Source organism: Protopterus annectens, chromosome 10.part0 (assembly GCF_019279795.1).
Source record: "Protopterus annectens isolate FY-2018-M chromosome 10.part0, PAN1.0, whole genome shotgun sequence".
In the NCBI taxonomy this organism is placed as follows: Eukaryota; Metazoa; Chordata; order Ceratodontiformes; family Protopteridae; genus Protopterus; species Protopterus annectens.
In genome coordinates this window covers 881,477,903-881,494,949 of record NC_056744.1, presented here as the reverse complement: position 1 = coordinate 881,494,949, position 17,047 = coordinate 881,477,903, and the positions used below count along the sequence as shown (strand labels likewise).

The following is a 17,047-nucleotide window of genomic DNA, read 5'->3' as shown; positions in this document are numbered from 1 at the left end:
CAACACTGCAAGACGCATATAAAAAGAAATGAGCATGTGAATTTGAAAAAGGATGGATATTCAACAGATTATCAGGAACACAGGAAAGGGGAAATAATTACACTAGTTGCTAGAGGAGCTTAAAAAGTGACAGAAGAGGGTAAAAAAAGATAACGGTAGTAATGGGCTATAGGCAAGGGAGAAGGTTTACACTAGCATGTATTTATACTCAATCAAAAACTGCTATTATGTAGCTTAATAAAATGTTGGGAGAAATAATCATCTTTCAGCCAGCAAGGAATATTACCATAGGTGGGAATAGGAACTTGATTTACAACACCGAGTATGTATCTAGAGGACCTAGAAATGAAAACATACATATAACATAAGATGATAGATTTCTGAAATGTATGAAAATATTTGGCACAGAAAACATGAATTCAGTAACAAACTGACAGCATTTACATATTATTCTCAAAGTTACAATAACTTTGCTAGTCTAGAGAGAATTTATACCTCACAGCAACATGCATTTAATTGAAAGACTCGACACATACCTAATAACTATTTCAGATCATGCGCCAATACAAATTACAATAAAACTTCACAGTTATGAGATACTGGCTCTTTCACACCTACCTCTTAAAAAAAGAGGAATCCAAGGAATGGGTAATGGAAATTATTCAAACGTTATTATGGAATATAACATTTTTTTTCAAAAGGGATAGCTAGTGAGAAAGATAAAATGGGGGTTAAAACACTTTAGAAATAAAAGAGAAAAATATATGGTTAATATCTTTAGTCATTTTCACCTTTTAAGTATAACAGACATTTAAGAATGGAGAGCTAAGAAATGGAATAAATGAAGTTTAAAAACAGGGTAGAAATAAGAAAGAGATTGGAAAGTAACAGTAGGAATTATACAGAGTGGTGTCAAATGTTAAAATATAGCAGAATCAGGGGAATCTCACAAAACAAGAACAAAAGAATTAGAGTGCTAAAAGGAAAATTCTGGAGCATTTGGATAACATCTGTAAGTTTATAAAGGTTTATGTTAAACAAAGGATTTTTGATAACTCCAGAGCACAAAAAAAAAAACAAACAACTTCAGAAAAAACAAAAAGAAAGGACTAGACAGCCTAGGATTAGAAAACTGAATTACCACATAGTTATCTCAACATTTTCTCAAAGATGCTATATAGGTATGAGAAATGTTTTGGAAATTATATGAAAATGTGTACAATGCAGAGAAACAGGGAACAGAGAAAAGATACACAATAAAATAATTATGGAAGAATTAACTGTTCCAAGATTATAGGAATACAAGGCTCAAGAATTAATATTTATCACGCAGAATAATATTCAGGAGTGAAATTTAAGGGAAGGCAGGACTTCAGCAATGCTGTTGGAGTGAATAACTTAAAAATGAAAACATGTATAATGCTAGAAACTAATAAAAATTGTTTACAGTGGCTCACATTCTCTTCTATGACTGTATGTGAAAGCATGTCATTGTTACAACTGTGAATTTAATAAATGTGCTTAAAAAAAAAAAAAAAAAAAAAAGGTTTGATCCTGGATTCTGTTTAGCCAGTAGTAATCATGATATGAAAACTATGTAATCACCATAACGTTCCATCTGAGTTGTCCATCTTCATTTATCCTTCACCCATGGGTTTGGTTCCAAGAATCAGAAACGTCTCGGCCATTTCCACAGATTGCACGGGCCAAAAACTTTTCGAACTTCAGCCCTACCCACAATGCATCTATCCAATTATTTCCGATAAAGTTTGCAGATAACAGCTAAACAAACAGAAGGCCTGATGAAAACCATACCTCTTATGTAAAACTAGTCAAAACATGGAGGTATGTACCCTATGCATTCCACCAATGGACATTAGCAAAACTGGGGGAAGGGAAGTGAAGGATAAATGAAGATGGCCAACTCAGATAGAACGTTATGGTGAGTACAATTATCTGAAGTTGTCAATCTTCATTTTATCCGTTACCCATGGGCCAGAGTCCCCAGCTACATTGGATCTTGGGCGGATTCAAGGAAGGACACTCCTTAGCACCACTGATGTTCTTCCCCTGGAGACCAGTTCCAATTTGTAATGAATAATAAAGGTATGAGGGGAAGCCCAAGTTGCTACTGCAAAGACGTCATCCATGGAAGCTTGAGATTGAAAAACTGCTGCTGTAGCCATAGATTTTGTAGAGTGAGCCTTTGCCAGTCTAGGCAAGTCAAATTTCTTTTCGTCATAAATAAAAGGATATACAGCGTTTTAGCCATCTGACCAAGGTTACTTTGCGGACTGGTTTGTCAATCTTGGTACTTGAGAAGGAAACAACTGGTCTGATTTTTTTTTAATATCCATTGTTCTACGCAGGTAAAAACGTAAATGTATGTGAACATCAAGTAAATGAAGGGCATATTCTCCTGGATTAGAAAAATTGGGAAAGAATACTGGAAGATTAATAGTCTGATTAATATTAGTGTCGGATACTATCTAAGGAAGAAAGGAAGGATTTGTCCTTAAGGCAACTCTGATATGAAAAATCAAGTATGGTGGCTTGCAAGATAAAGTCTGCATTTCTGAAATCCTCCTAGCAAATGTTATTCCTACAATATGTTTTTCCAAGATAAGTATTTAAGGTCACATTTGGCAGAAGGTTCAAAGGGAGGCTGAACAATAGATTGTAATACTAGAGTAAGATCTCAGGGAAGAACAGGATCCCTAAAAAGGGGGTTTCAATAAGAGTTTGTTTTAAAAATGTTTTATATAACTTATGAAAAGCTAGGGAATTATCCCCAAAACAATTATGAAAGTTCAAAATCGCTGTGAGCTGAATTTTAATTGTAGAAGGAGAGACTCCTGCTTCAAAAAGAAAGAGGATAAGAATTCTAAGATCTTTTCAATGGGCACTGAAAGGGGGTCAATAATTCTTTCACAGGATCAAAAGGTAAATGTCTTCCATTTGCTAGTATAGAGTTTACAGGTGGATGGCTTATAAGAGGCCAGTAAAATTCTATGTACCGGGAAAGGAAGGTTGAACTAGCCTGGAGGAACCATGCTGTCAACCTGAGGTTCTGGAGGTTTGGGTGAATCAAGTCCTCTGGATGAGAGGGGAGGTCTGGAATTGGATCCAGAGTTGAAGGTTCTTTTATCAGGTACAGCCAGAGAAAAGGGAACCATATTTGTGAGGCCAATAAGGGGGCAACGAGGATGAGTCTGCTCTTCAACCTTAGGGCTTTCTCTGTTGGGACTTCGTACTTAAAGGAAATGGGGGAAATGCATACAGAAGTCTGGGGGGGGGCAATTGTATAAAAGAGCGTCCATCGGTGACTTCCCCGGTGGGGCGATTAGGGAGAAGTAGTTGTTGTTGTTCAGGGGCGAGGCAAAAGGTCGCAGCAAGGCTGGCCCCACTGGTGAAAAATCATTTCCGTCACACTCGGGATGAGGGACCACTCATAAGGTAGAAAAGACCGGTACAGTTTGATCACAGTGGAGCTCTCCAGAATATATGTGTTGCTATCAAAAATTAGCTGAAAGAAATGACCTACTGCCACACTCACAGCTTCTTGACATAGAGGGTAAGACTTGGTTCCTCTCTGCTTGTTGATGTACCAAACTACTGACATGTTGTCTGTTTGAACTGCAATAGTTCCTAGAGGGAGAACAGTTTGTGAAAGGTTTGCAACACTAAAAGCACTGCTCTCATTTCTGGAACACTGATATCCATGCTGGCCTTGATGAGAGACCTTGATGAGAGACCAAGTGCCTTGGAAAAGTCTGGCCCAGATAATGCCCTCCCACCCCATCTGGGAGGCATCCATGGTCACTATAACCTTGGGCTGCTGAGGGAAAAATAAGCAGCCTAAAAGAACGTCCTCTTAATGCACTTACCAAGCTAGATATTTTCTGCAAAGATTGGTCATCAAAATCCAATCCGACATAGACTGGTAAAGTATTGATCAAGATCCAAGTAGCCATTGAAGAATTTGCATATAAAATCTCACCAGGGGAACTAGAGTCATTGCCAACTGCCACTGAACTTAGGGCTTGTAAAATTAGACAGGCAGGTACTTCCTTGCTGTATTGTATCTTTTGAACTTGTTCCCTGATTTTTTTGTAATATCACTGGTGGAAGGGAGGCCAAGAAAATTTTTGTATTGAGCATTGCTCCTATGAATTCTAAACTGTGAGGTGAAATCAATTGAGATTTTTCACAATTCCCAGTAATTCCTAGGTGGGAACAAGTCTGTAGACTCTAATCTCTGGCAACTATCAACAGATGCCTGTTTGGAGCAGTAATGAGTTGGTCGTCCAAACATGGAAACAACTGGAATTCTTGCAGTTTCAAGTGAGCTGCTGCTATTGCCATGCATCTGGTGAACACCCTGGAGGCTGTGGTGAGACCAAAGGGCAGATCTCTAAACGGAGAGTGATTGGCTCCCTGCCTGAAGTGGGGGAACCTTCTGGAACACTAGTCCATCTTTATATGGTAATACACATCCTGAAGGTCTATCGGGCACATCCAGTTGTGACTGTATCGTGAGCATCCAGAATTTTTTTTGCTTAACAGATTTGTTCGATAAGCGGAGATATAAAATTGGTCTCCAGTCCCCTGTCTTTTTAGGCACTAAAAAGAATCTCCAGCAAGTTCTGGACTCTGGTCTGGTTGGACGTTTTGGATGACACTTTTTCTAACAGTCTTTGGATCACTAGGACTGCTGGCTCCCTCAGTGGAACACTGGGATTCTTTTGGAAATAGGAGGGAGAAGAGAAAAGGATAAGACAGCCCCTGAATATAATCCCCATCACCCAATTATATGATGTGATTTCTAGCCAGGCATTTTGGTGCAGAAATAAGAGTCTCCTGACTGCCTCCAGAGGAAAGCAATTGGGTCTCCATTCAGGAATTCGGATAGGGTTTCCAGAAAAGAAATCTCTGAAACCCAGATTTTTGAGGGCCACCCCTACCACCTGAGCGGTGTCTTCCATTAGAGTTCCCCCCTCTACCCCTAGGGGAATTTTCACCACCTGCATCTTGAAAGGGCCCTCTGGATTTATGAACCACATTTTTCCACCCACACTCCGATTCCTGGAAAAGGGTCTGAGGAGTGAAAAAATGTACTTCCACAGCAGAAAGGGTCTTTCCATCTTTCTCACACCTGTATAATGTTTCTCTAACCTTTGGGCTAAATAAGGACAACCCATCAAAGGATGAACTGAAAAATGAAGACTTGAATGGCTCCACAAAGTCGCATCCAAGCATGTCTCCTTATGGTGATGCTTGAACTTGCTGCTCTGGTAGTCCCTTCAGCTGCATGTGCAATAAGCCACATGGAAGAATTTGAAACAGATTCTATGATAGCTAACGGAGACAACTTTGTTTTACAGACAGCTTCTGCCAGAGAGTGTCAGAGAGCTCCTTGATCAGATCCTTTTGAAGCCTGGTGAAATGCGCCAGAAAATTCAAAAATCGTAATGTGAAGATAGATGATGCATAAATCTGCCTGCCAAACCTGTCCATTATCAGAATGAATGGATAGAGGAACTCTCCTCAGCCAGTTCCTTTTTCATGACCGCAGCTATGACCATGGCATCTACTGCTAAACCTTTTGCCCAAAACTGTTCAACTTCCGGAGGAGATAAAAAAGTTTGTCTGGCTTACTACTGAAAGGCCCAATGGAGTCTGGTGCCTTCCATGCCTGCTGAGCAATCAACTGGATAAGTTCATCAGTGGGCAGATTCACCCAAGAGGTAGACCGGTGAGTGCAAAAAGCCTGCAGGTCTACGGATTCCTCAAGGATAGGGTTTTGGGACTTCAATCACCCCTCTGTTTTAAAATTTCCAGGATGTCTCCAAAGAAAATCATCAGGGGGTGATCTGGGGAACCTTTCCACTTCATCAAAATCAGTATCTTCAGTGGTAGATTCCTAAGGGGAATCTAAATGCTTCCTCTTGTACTTTTTCTTCAGAGGGACCTCATCGTGGGGTGGTTTGGTGAGGTATCTGGAGACAGAATTTATATGAGAGTCTCCTGAGGTTTTAGCAACACATTTAACTGCAGTGTTGTAAAATGCGACTCACTGTAGAATGAGCTGAGTTTTGACAGTTATCTCACATTTTTCAAGCACCCAAAAATAAAATGACAAGATGTGATATGGGATAAGTGAATTACGCATAATATGTTCAAGCCAGTGTCCCTCAATCATAAAGTATGCACATCAGACATAAACAACATAGCTTTAGCTAAAATAAATGCAAACAACTTCATCACGAGGAAATTGCTATTAAACAACTGCATGGTAACCAAAATAAATGAAACTTGCTGATTAACACCCAAATCAGATAACCTTGTAATCCATTTCTTAAACTTGTTATGCACATATCAGACCTGATAAGCTCTCATCTCAGTCTACAACAGACAAGACAGCCATCACAGAATGGTGTCTGAACACTGTAATACCCTTCATACTGTTACAAAAAGTGGCAACATGAACCAACAGTTTTAAAGCTGCAAGTCATCAAGAGATACACCACTTCTGGTTTCTCTTTTTGGCAGCGTCAACAGTGTTACAGTTTTAAAAATTGCAAAACATTGAGCTCACACACTTTTAATTTTCCTGCAAATAGTGATACACACTGGATCATCTAAAGTTCCATCCAGAATTAGGATTGCTTTTTTTTTTTCTATTGTAACCACCTTGATGTGTGTACAAGAAATGGATGTCAAGAAAGTCAACTTGAGAAGTGAGGCTCGAAAGCTGTATTTTGACACCCACTTCAAGAACACACCTACTCAGTTATGACCCGATATGCATTCATAATCCTCTGGGTTCTCTTGCATTTGAATACAATTTTCATTTCAAACTAAAAGATAATCAAAAATGTGCACCTAAATAACAAAAAGTCTCTTCCACAAGGAGACTACCAGAGACGTGGACAATACTACCAGCACAATCCAAGATGTCGTACAGAGCATGCAAGTGAAGTAGCTATATAACAAATCCAGTATAAAAGTGAATTCAACTGTTTCTTACTAAGAGTGCATGCTGCATAGCCTACAAGGTAGACACAAGGTGCACAAATGTAAAATGAAATGCACTGATTTTGAGATGAAAGTTATGTTTTGCAGAGCCTGCAACTAAAGCTTTACTATAACATGAGCTACATAACCTGTAAAGGAGATAGTTTCCAGATTCAGTTTAACCACAGTAGTAACGGCTACAATGTGCATCCTGCAATGCTAGAAGTTAGGTGATTACAAAACACTAAATGAATAACTAATACAAAAGTTAATTTCACCTGCCAAAAAAACACCAAATTAATAACTAATACAAGTCAATTTCAGCTAGATAGCACACTATCACTTGTAACCAAGCAATGGCTGTACAATAGCACAAATATGTCTCATGGAAACATACTTGGTGTGCAGCACTCACTAGGCTTGTTTAAATAGCAGGTCAGCCTGAAAAAAAAGTCATCCTACAAGCGGGTATACAGAATATCGGACTAATGCATTGTATTGATTTACCAGATTTAAAGTCATAGATTGTTTAAAACACAAGAAAAGACATCCTTTATGGAAATATGACTAAACCCATTCTTATCAGCTTAAAGCTTTTTCCAAAAATAGGAAAACGTTATAGACCTCCACCAGCAGCGAGAACAAATAAAAAATGACGCTTCCCAAAAACTGTCTGCTTGCTAGGAGGCTTATTTTAACAGCAGGTTAGCCTGCAAATCAACCTACAGGAGGCTAAAGAAAACGAACGTACTGATATGCTATCAGATTTAAAGTCACGCATTCCTTTTACACCTGGAAAGACATCCTCTAAGCAAATACAGGGGGAACCTGCCTTGTGGGCTTAGTATTTTGCTCATAAGACGACAAACACTACAGATATGTTTTACGAGAGACAGAGAGAGAGATATTACAAATTATACCCATTACAAACCAAAGAAAACAAACTGCAGCAAATAAAACTTCTGTTCAACCAACCTATGAGCGGGCTGCCTTGTAAAAATCATGAGGCAGCCCACAAGATATCACACCAGTAATATCACCTCCTTTTGTACCTCACAGTTGTCCAAATTTTTGTCTCATATTTTTGGTCTGTTCATCATAAAATCTGTGGTTTTCTGGCAAATCATATGGATTGCCTATTAATCAGAGACATTTGAGTTTCAAACTTCACATTCTTCCAAAAAAATGCAAGCTAATGCAAAGCCTGTTATTCTACCAACTTTCTAATTTTAGATGAGCAATATTTAAAGTCAATCCGTGACTTTGGGCCTTTCTTCCCTCCATTAATTTTGGCTTTGTCCAGACGACTTCTGCTAAGAGGTATGCTTCTCTGATGGTTCAAAAGATCTAAGATACATGACTTCTTCCACACCATTAAACTCTTTGCAGGCAGAAGAGGAAAGAAGACCCAGCAATCTGAGACTGTGGAAGGAAGCTGCAGAATAACTGCTTAAACAAAAGGAGACAGATGCTGCCATATATCGGGGCCTGTACCCATTCATTATAGCTTGGGGGCAGAGAGAGAGGGGAATGAAGTAATACTTTCTATATTGTATTCTAACCACCATGGTCAAAAGAAGCTTAAGCATTCATCCTTACCAGACCATACCTATAACCTGACTCTTAGTGAAAGAGTCAGCCACGAACTTCCTCAACCTTACAGAATCTTCTTCCTTCTTACCCAAGGAAAAATCTAACTAAAAAGATTACAAAAACAACTGAAGTAATACTACACATCTTAGAACACTTATCGTCACCAACCTTAAACAAACCTGGTTGCTATTAGTCAGTTAGTATCACTGTAAATGGCTATAATGTGGGTTCATCGACAGAAAGGTACTTACACTTGCTACACTGTTTAATTCCCATCTACATAACGAAAAGAAACACTTTTACTACTAGTTTAGTATCTAATGGACAGAGCCAGTCTCACCCACAATATATATATATATATATATATATATATATATATATATATATATATATATATATATATATATATATAAAGTACTGCATTCCCCAGGGCTCCATCTTGGAACCCGTTTTATTTATTCTATAAATACAGATGCACTCACGATTCTCAATGTAACATATTCTTGCACGCCAATAACATCATTGTCTGAGCTTGTGGAAAGTCCATTCAAACAAATCTACTATTTTTTTAATTTAATAATAAGCTATCACAGTTATTCCAGTTAGACCTAAAAAAGATAACCTTTTTAAAACTAAAGCCACCTCAAAATGCAGTGTACACAAATTTCAAACCATCAACAAAGTGGAGTAATAACACTACACTCCTTAACATCTTTTCAGATAGTCAGCTATTAGACTGCCTTTCATTAAATCACCTATTAAGTATTAAAACCTTCCACAGAACTCAGAGAATCATATTTCTCTTTCAACTTAATGTAAGGTGCCAGATTGTTCACCAACTCATACAGTGAATGCTTTCTCAATGAAGAGACCACGGACCTAGAATCTGCTCCCCAAATGAACTCAAACAAATAATCAAACTGTCTATCTTTGCTAACTAACTTAAATATCTGATCAAGAAACACACACTTCTGATAGTGTAACAGAAATCACAATTTAGATGCACTACTCCAAGGTTTGCACTTGGAGATCATACTAGTGTCCAATACATATTTTTTCCTAATAGACAATATTAAGTACTTATGTTCCTGTGCACCTCTGAAGATGAACTAACATGGTTTTCCATTTGTTTGACGTGCACAGTACTTCTGCTTCGAATGACCAACTACTGATGTGTACTTGAATAACAGGCCTGTGTAGTCCACTCAATTACATATAAATAATAAATACACACAGTAATTTCTACAAATAATTATTTCATTTCTGCTTTGGTGCTAAGATCAGGGCTTAGAGTGTTTTTGCACATTACTGATGTACAATATTCGAAAGGGTAATCTGTAAGATGTCTAATCATGCAGAACAAACATGTAAAGCTTAAACTAAACAAAAAGGTACTAACAATTTAAAATGCTACTTAAATAGCTTCAGTTTGTTAGGGCAATATCCTCTCTATGCTAGACAATACTGGACTTACCCAAAACTAAAATGTCCTCTGCCTAGAGATGGCATTGACAGGAATGTTCAGAATCCTAGGTTATCCATCAAGCCAGGTTGAGCACATTACTTTTTATCAACTGTATAAGACACACTGCAGATTAGTAAGCAGCCTACAGTATGACTTGAAGAAAGTCACTTAACCAGAGCATACGTTCATAGGCTGGTACTACGCTATCAGCCCTAGGGCCTATACAAGCCTAGTCAAACAATTCCCTGGATATTTCTTCCCACAATATTTACTTCCTTGGACGCCTGTCTAGCAGGGTGACTGACGGGATCCCCGGGGTGAATTTCCTCTCTCCCATCCAATCGTCAAGGTTCCTTTTGAAGAGGGCAAAGGTGGTGCTCTGCTTGACATGTATGGGTAGTCTATTCCAGAGTTTGGGGAGTCTCTAGGTGAGGAACCTATCCCTCCAGCATGTTTTGTTCATTGTGATGACAAGGTTTAGATCCCTGGAGCATGTGGCTCTGAGGGATTGGGATTTCTTTAAGTGGAGCATGTCCAATAGCTCAAGGTTTAACATGGCCTTGTATGTTAAGCAGAGATCACCTCTGAATAGACAATATGCCACAGAGTATACCTGGAGTTTTGTTTAGATGGTCAGCATAGGGCATCTGCTTTAGGCCCGCAATTCTTTTAGTGAGGTTTAGCATGCTCACTCTCTGAAAATAGGCTTGGGTCAATGAGTTTGCCCACTTAAATTAATAATTTAAACGTTTGTACAGTGAAAACATGGTGCAAGAGACAAAAACTGACAGTTACCAAATACTGTACAAATGCCTTACAGAACTATAAAACACTACTGTCTCTCAAAACATCTTCAGTGATGTTGCCAATTTTGCCATGAAATTGTTCTGTGCATCCATAAAATGTTTCATTCTTACAAAATTGAGGCTTATAGTCAGTAATTAATGCAATATCTTACAATTATAGAAGTTTCACTATTCAGAAAATGCATGTTAATACAAACATTTTATTAACTTAAAGTTTTTCTGACATATGTTTTCTTCCTCTATGAATGTCAGCAGTAACACCCTCCTCCTATAGGTCTCACTCTTACTTGTTCACACTGTAAGGGCAGTCCCATCAGCACCAAACAAGTGCCAATGAGAGGAATCTGTCATCCAGACAGCCATGAGAAGGGATACGGTTTATGCCCCTCCCTGCCTATGCCCACCAATCCATCTATTGACCGGGAGTAATGTCTTCCTTTTAATGGCCTGAAGGTCTAGTTTCCCAGTCCCCAAACCAGTAAGCCAGTATCATCTAAGACTTTGGCTGTGATGCTCTTTCTTGCATACAACCAATCCCTCCCAACCGGTAGCTGACATGAGCACCTGCATCAGTATGGGCACTCTGTACATCTTCCCTAAACACACAGCACACTGAGATCTGTGTTTGGGAACACGCATCACAAGCTTCTGAGTGTCAATTCCACATCCTCCTAGCAATGGTCTTCGCTGATGTGTAGGTTTGTAAATGGCCAGTGGGAAACCAGCACTCGGTCCTCGCAGGTTGGGTCAGGCAAAAGGTCTCTCACTTCCCACACATATCTTCCAGCTCCCAAGCCGCTACTCGAACTTTGGTGCCTAGGTCGCAATCAAGACTTTATCCCTCAGCATCAATGAGCTGGGAGAAAATACGGTGTCCTGGATTTTGGATCCCCGCACCAACTCGAGAAGATATGGTACTGCTCCTGGTTCATGAATGAAAAGAATTAACCCATTTACACACCACAGAAGATAACACTGCAGAACTTGCAGACTATTCTTAAAAAAAAACATCGGTAGATGCGGATTTCCTGCGAAGGCAATTACCAGACAATAAATAAACAAACGATTCGATACTGGAAGGACGCTACTAATATGTTTTATCATGAACTAAATATCTATGTACCTTACACTGCTAACAGGTTATTTTTTTTAAGTCTGCAATACTGTGCTAATGAAATGCAGGTAATATGGTGCAGTGGCATGCATCTTTTCTACGCTCGTTTGGTTGAGTGCTCCAAGTAAAAGCGACATTATAATGTTCCTTGATTGGATGCTTTTTTTACATTGTTAGCAAAGAAAGACAGCAGACTGCTACACATAAACGTTATCATATTGTATCCAATACCGCCAGTAAACATGCATATATTTAAACATTCTTTAACAAATATACATTTTCCAGTTTCAGTTGCATTAAAAACTTGGAGACAACTCCGATGAAATTAATTACAAACCCAAAAGAGAGTGTTTAATATTTTCACGCATGAACTTACTTCATACTGTGGCTTTAATAGCATAAAACTTTAAATAATGCCCCACGTCTTGCTGGCGAGTACTCTAAAAGCAGAACAACACGCCGCATGTGCAACTAGTAAAGCAACTAGTTATCTTCTCTTCTGCCAAATTTTATCATAATGGACTGTACTGTTCTTCCTTAGTTCAGCGAACAAAGTTTTAAAAAGATTTGCAAATGTATTCTAATCACATGCAGTAACTGCCAAATTTGTCAACCATTCCTAATATTCAAATTCCGCAACTTGCAACAAAATAAATAAATAAACGTTATCGGGCGCCGGCGTTAACCATTGGTTGCCAAGGCAAGCACGACTGTATAAATTCGTTACGCGTAAACATTACGTAGAACAAACTTGGCTTTCTAAAACTTCCGTAGGGAGTGACGCGCGAATTGTGGCGCATAATTTGAGTCGGCTAATACAGTTGTGTAGGTTACAGATTCTTTCAGGTTAACGTTAATATGTGTAATGTGTTGGAGAGTAAAATATTAATTTCAGTACTAGGAGAAATTGGAGTAGAATTGTTCATACACAGTTTACTTCAGTGTTACATTTAACGATGATTGTTCAGCTTAAAGAATATTTAGGTACACAGAAAATGTCAAATTTAGGGCGATAATGGAGAACACTGGACCATGTGTAAAACACGTTCAAGAATGATGATGCCAGTAGTGCTATCGTCACAACATACACCAAAGTAACACGTGGGAGTTTTTTTTGTTGTTGTTGTTAAATCCACTTAAAAATTGATAGAGCATCACCATACATTTTACGAACATTAAGAAGTATTAAACTTTAATGCCTGTCATTATAGACTAGACTGATAGTACGCCTTGATTAGGGTTACCGCCTTTTCAAATGCCCAAACTGGGACATTTTTGGTGCAAACGTCAGATTTTGCAGGGAAAAACATACCCATGGCCAGTACACACTCTTTTGCCTAAAAAAAAGTTTATTCTTTTAGCATTTTAGTTGCTTATTCTGTTTCTTATAACATTTAGGTGTTTCAGATACAGAATAACTGTTTATGCAACTATTACATAAAATATAGGAATTATATTTGTCCTAAAATCTCAGGACATTTGCCATTTTTTTCGATTTTTTTTGCAGGACACAACTGCCCAAAGAGGGACTGTCCCTCGCAGAGTGGGACAGGTGGTAACCCTAGCCTTGATTATTTCCCAGAAAACCAGAAATGTCAGGAGGATCATACCCATAGCTCTCAACCTCCCATCTCCAAAATGAGGAACACTAGCATGCATAATGTGGAACAAATGGTCAAAGTGTGGAACACATACTAATTGCTTACTAACAACTTCCACTAGGAAGTTAATAGGATGGCTAAAATATGCTGACTACTTATAATGATGATAATTTAATGAAACAAAACGATTCATTTCTATTTACTATGGGTTTCACTTAAAAAAACCTCTAACCCTGAATGTGTGACAGACCCTTTCAATGTGGAATGTTGAGGAACATGAACTTTTTAAGACCCAAAATGAGGTACATTCCTCGAAATTAAGTACACTTGAGAGATCTTGCAAAAAGGTGGAAGCCAAATCATGGAATTAAACGTCGATAGTATAACACTGGAAAATACACAAAGCCGCAGTGGTGCAGCGGTAACGTTGTCGCCTCACAGCAAGAGGTTCTCCCGTTCGTTTCTCGGCTGGAGCGCCTTCTGTGTGGAGTCTGCATGTCCTCCCCTTAGTCAAGTGGCATTCGAAAGACGTGTGAATGGGCGTGCCTTCGTTGAAGGATGGGCATTGGGCTGGCACCTCGGCACCATAAAAATCAACTGCCAATCATTAGCAGACCAGAGTTCCGCTGTGGCGACCCTTAACCCTTAAAAGCCGAAAGAAAAACAACAAGTATAACACTGGCAAATCTGCATACCATGTCAATTATAGCCACATTAGCATATTGCATCACCGGTCTCTGCCTTGTCAATCACGAAGGCCACGCCCATTCCCACGCGAAACTGTTGGGGGGTGTTACTCCTCAACAAAAAAAAAAAACAAGTAATCTCTGTGGTATCCCCAAAGTCTCAAAACAACCCACTAAACAAGTATAGTGGTGGGTCCAAAAGCAAAACAGTGTAAGAAATTCTCTGTGTGGAAGATTTTCAGTCCATATATCTCTAGTTAATTACTGTATATTAATCATATCAGTAGTAGTAGAAGTAGCGAACTTAAACTCATCTTTAAGTCAAAAACATTTTGACTTTTAAGACGAGTTTAAGTTCGCTACTTCTACTACATGTCCTCCCAGCTGTCGAATGACATTAAAAAGACATGCAGGTAGATGCGTGCGTGAATGGGTGTGCCTTCTTTGAAGGTTGGGCATCAAGCTGGCAACTCAGCACCGTAAAAATCCACTGCCAGTCATTAGCGGACCAGAGTTCCGCTGTGGCGACCCCTAGCCGGGAAAAGCCGAAAGACATTACTTACTTCAACTACTGTTGTCTGATCTGATTAATATACAATGATTAACTAGAGATATATGGACTGAAAATCTTCCACACAGAGAAGTTTCTTACACTGTTTTGATCCTCAACAAAACCAAAAGTTGCTAGAATAACAGGATTTGAAATGGCATGCATATATTTCTGAAGGGTATGAAGTATGAAAATCAAACGTCTGTTTTCAGTTCTCAGTGTTTTTCCAGAAAACCAAAGATTTTATGAGGAGCAGACAAAAAGAGTAAAAAATCTGGACATTCTGTGAAAATCTTTACAGTTGAATTCTGTAGAAACGTATAGCCATATACATCATGTTATTATATTATTAGCATTTCAGGAAAAGCATCACTACTAGTATATATTTTTTCTACTACTTTTTTTTCGGACCTGACTTCTTATCAAATACTGTTTGTGATAAGATTTAGCTTGTTAGAACAGTGAGCAGCTGTCAAAGTGGGCTAATGTGTAACATTCTCAGTATGTAAACACTACTGCTGCCCAGTGTTCTCCATCACAGGTTCATAGGTAGGTACTAGGCTATCGGCCCAAGGGCCTAAGTAAGCCTAGCCAACAAGGTTCCCTGGCTTACGCCACCCAAGAAAGTTATTTTCCTGTGTCCCTGTCGAGCAGCTTAACATAGATGGGTAGCTTGTTCCAGAGTATGGGAAGTCTCTGGGACAGGAATCTATCCCTCCACCATGTTCTGTTTATTGTGGTGACAAGGTTTAAGTCCCTAGAGTGTGTAGCTCGGAGGGATTGGGATTTCTTTAGGTGTAGCATGTCTAACAGCTCTGGGTTTGACATAACTTTATATGTCAGGCAGAGATCACCTCGGAGTAGGCGATATGCTACAGAGTAATGCTGGAGTTTTTTGAGATGGTCAGTATAGGGCATCTGTTTGAGGCCAGTAATCCTCTTTGTGAGTTATTTCTGTGGCCTTTCCAGCTGCTGCAGATGTCTTGTGAGGTACATTCCAAAAGGGAAGTTGTACTCTATAATGGGTCTAATGAGTGTCGAGTAAAAGGGAACAATGACCTCTTTTTTCCTGGATGAGAACTTTTTTCTGATGAGATGTGCCACATGGAAGGATTTCCTGACTACTGTGGCAATGTGATTATCAAAGCAGAGACTACTGTCCACCTTAGTCCCAAGGTCTCATTACACATTCGGCATTAAGCAGACTGCCGCCTATGTGGTAGTTCATGAGTAAAGAATTTTTAACCAAAGGGGATGACAATGCACTTTTTGGCATTGAGCTTGAGGCCGTGGCTCTGACACCAGGCATCTGTCACAATGAGGCCCAACATCATTTGGGAATCGACTATGGCTCCTAGTTTGCAGTCATCTGCAAACTTCATTAGCCATAGGCCTTCTGTGTTACCCTGTACTTCAGAGAAGTAGATACCAAACAGGAGAGATTCCCAGGACTGAACCCTGTGGTATTCTACCTGTCACTGGTTTGAAGTCAGATTTGGAGTCTGCAACTTTTACAGTGTGGGTTCTGTCAGTGAGTCAGTTGGCAACCCATCTTGTGATGTAGGGATTTATACCTAATTTAGTGAGTTTAGCTATAATTCCAGAATGGGGGATGGTGTTGAAAGCTTGGCGAGGTCAAGATAGGCCGTGTGAACCACCTTACCCTCGTCTACGGCTTTGGTGACTGCCGCAAAGAAGTCAATCAGGTTCAGGAGGCATGATCTGCCTTTCACTAACCTGAACTGGGTGGGGTCCAGAGTTTGGAGGTTACCAATGTCTTTGTTTATGAGTTCCATGATGATACATTCCATGGCCTTACAGACCAGGCTCATCAGGCTAATAGGGCGATAGTTCCCGAGATCAGTGGTGGCTCCCCCTTTGTGGAGTGGGATAACTGTTGCTGTGTGCCATTCAATGGGCACAAAGCCTAATGTGAGGCTATGATTGAACATGGTGCTTAGGTGGGGAGCCATTTCATTTTGAAGTTCATGTAAAACGCAGCCTAGGATGTTGCCTGGTCCCATGGATGCTGTGTTTTTGGCTTTAGAGAGTGCAGCTTTTACCTGCGTAGTTGTGATTACAGGGACTCTGCATTCTTTCTGTATAGATATGGGCCTTTTAGGGGGTAAAGTCAGCACTGAATCTATCTGCCAGGATGTTAGCAATATCAGTTGGTTCTGTAATTTTCATGCCGTTGTGCTGTAACTCAGAGCAG

At 39.4% G+C, this 17,047-nt stretch overlaps 1 protein-coding gene across 1 annotated transcript in view; it reads right to left on the bottom strand.

The window, feature by feature from the left end:
- Positions 1-12,709, bottom strand: part of LOC122814220 (cytoskeletal protein Sojo-like) — a 668,023-nt gene extending 655,314 nt beyond the window's left edge. The window contains exon 1 of the mRNA XM_044086820.1: positions 12,372-12,709. The gene's annotated coding sequence lies outside the window, so the exon portion shown is untranslated. The remainder of the gene's footprint in view (positions 1-12,371) is intronic.
- Between the last annotated feature and the right edge of the window lie 4,338 nt (positions 12,710-17,047).